The 2,886-nt window shown below is 37.9% G+C and overlaps 1 pseudogene; it reads left to right on the top strand.

Annotated features, from left to right (window-relative positions):
• Window positions 1-1,688: 1,688 nt before the first annotated feature.
• LOC125923952 (glyceraldehyde-3-phosphate dehydrogenase-like) lies at window positions 1,689-2,177 on the top strand (annotated as a pseudogene).
• Window positions 2,178-2,886: the final 709 nt, after the last annotated feature.

The raw sequence follows: 2,886 nt of genomic DNA, 5'->3' as shown, positions 1-2,886 counted from the left end.
AGGATATAAGACCTGTACTCTCCTTGGATTCCATGGAATTTATTTTATTTCTTTTTAGAGTAGTGATGTATCTCAGATATGCATTCTCTTCACTTTGAAAAGATACCACACTGGGATGTGCTTTGCATTTACATAATGCAGGGGAACAGGAACACTTAAAACTGATGGGGGGCATCTCTATTTAGGACTCTTCATCAAATATTGGATTTAGGATGGCTACACTTCTTATCCCTGACCCTTTCAAACTGGCTCAGTGTACTTTTTAGGCCTGGAGAGATTAGCTTCAGCTAAACCACAGACATATTTCTTAGAGAAACAAATGTTTCATAGAGGTCCCAGAACCGACAGATCTAAATCTCTTTATTCTCTGAAATCTGACAGAATTCAAGTTCAAAGACATGAGAATAAAAGGCACAGATTGTTTTATTGAGCATAACATAGAAGTTGATCTATGTCTAGTTTATATATGATAACTATGATCACTGAAATCTAAAACAACCATTTAGACATTTTAATTTCTTGCGTTCAGCTAAACATAACCAAATTTATAAATCAATGTATGTTATACACATAAAGCTTGATTTGTTTTAAAAAAAAGAAAAGTGAATTCCTACTACACACAAGGCATACCTGCTGTTCCCAGAGAATGAAAAGTTGAGTAAGAAACAATCTTCATCCTTAAGAAGTTTACAGTTTTAACAAACTAAAGCCAAAATTAGGTTGAGAGGGAGTACAAAACAGAATTGCTTCATTCTGACTGTAGAGGTGAGTAAAGGAGGATGCACTTAATGAGACATTGAAGATTCTTTGAGATTTTGCTGAATGACCAAAGGATTCTAGCTAGAGTAAATAACATAGAAAAGGCATATAGGCAAGAAGTTGCTTGATTATTAGAGGATTTCATAGAAGATTGTTTTGAATGGAAGTTTAGTGTCTTGAGAAGATCCATGGATAAGAAAAAGTTGGTGAAAGAGAACTGTGAGAAATGTTTAAAGTCATATATTTTCCTTTTTGAAAAATTGTTTTAAAGTTTATTTTTGAGAGAGGAAGAGAGAGCGAGAGCAAGCTTGTGTGTGCATGAGCATGCAGGGGAGGGTGGAAGGTGCAGAGAGAGAGAGGGAAACAAAGAATCCAAAGCAGGTGCTGACAGCTCAAAGCCCAACTCAGGAGCCATGAGATCATGACCTGAGCAAAAGTCAAACACTTACCCGACTGAACCACTCAGGAACCCCTAAAGCTATATATTTTCTTAATCTTAAATGACTAACTTAAGAAAATAGATTTTACTGTATTTGTCATGAAAATTTGAAACCACTTGAACAGCCTCATTATTTACAAAGATGTTAGTTATTTTAGACAGAAATGTAATGCTTAGAGACTGGAGTATTAATTAAAATTTGAAATGAGTCTCTCTCTGCTCCTCCCTGTTTGACAGACAGCAGCATCTTCTGGTGCAGTGCCAGTCATATCCCTGAGACAAGATGGTAAAGGTCAGAGTAAATGGATTTGGCCATATTGAGAGCCTGGTCACCAAGGCTGCTTTTAACTCTGGCAAGTTGGACATTGTCACCATCAATGACCCTTTCTTGATCTGAACTACATGATTACATATTCCAGTATGATTTCACCAGTGGCAAATACAACAGCATAGTCAAGGCTGGAAAGGGGGCCATTACTGCCACCTAGAAGACCATGGATGGCCCCTTTGGGATGCTGTGGCGTGATGGTTGAGAGGCTGCCCAGAACACAATCCCTGGTTCTGCTGGTGTCATCAAGGCTGTAGGCAAGGTCATTCCTGAGCTGAATGGGAAGCTCAATGGCATGGCCTTCCCTGTACCCACCCTCAATATCTCAGTTGTGGATCTGACCTGCTGTCTGGAGAAAGCTGCTAAATCCGATGACATCAAGAAAGTGGTGAAGCAGGTATTGGAGGGCCTCCTCAAGAGCATCCTGGGCTACACTGAAGACCAGGTTCTCTTTGAGAGTTTAACAGTGACACCCCCTCTTCCACCTTCGACACTGGGACTGGCATTGCTCTCAATGACCACACTGTCAAGCTCATTTCCTGTCATGACAATGCATTTGGTTACAGCAACCGGATGGTGAACCTTATTGTCAACATGGCCTCCAAAGAGTAAGAAACCCCTAGACCACCAGCCTCACTGAGAGCAAGAAGAAGAGACCCTCAGCTGCTGTGGAATCCTTGCCCCAACTCATTCAATACACTGAAAATATCCTGACCTCTATAGTTTCCATCCCAGTCTCCCTAAAGAAGGGGAGGGGTTTGGAGAGCCCTATCTTGTATGTACCAACAATAAATTACACTGTACCTAGCCTAAATAAATAAATACATACATACATACATAAATACATAAACTTTAAAATGAATTACTTACATCGGGGTAGTAATAGTGGTGATGATGTCACATTTTTCATGATGGGCCCTCTTCCTTATAATCTACTCATTAAATTATGGACCTAGAATGATATTCTTAGTACATTAACCTGTCACTGAAATCACCTTGAACATATTGTATTCCTGATTTCAGGAAACTAGAGACATAATTTGGTTAAATACTCATGTAAAGCAATATCATTGAGCTATTAACCTAATGAAAAAGACAGTAAAGTCCCCAAATAGGTTAGGTAAAGCTGTATATATAAATGCACTAAGAACAAAGAGTTTTTCAACTGGAATGACAGTAACCTTTAATGACAGTTTACAGATCTTCAGTATGAAATCAGAGTTAAAACTAATTTATTGAAAAAAATATTGTACAATGGAATAAAAATATATGAAATCCTTAGGAATAAATTAAACAAAACACAATCTCTAAAGACAACTAGAAACTTTGTTCAGAGTAACTAAAGAAAAAATTTTAAAAA

This window comes from Panthera uncia, chromosome B1 (genome assembly GCF_023721935.1).
Source record: "Panthera uncia isolate 11264 chromosome B1, Puncia_PCG_1.0, whole genome shotgun sequence".
NCBI lineage: Eukaryota > Metazoa > Chordata > Mammalia > Carnivora > Felidae > Panthera > Panthera uncia.
Note: the sequence above shows the minus strand (reverse complement) of the source record. Positions and strands in the feature narration are given on the sequence as shown.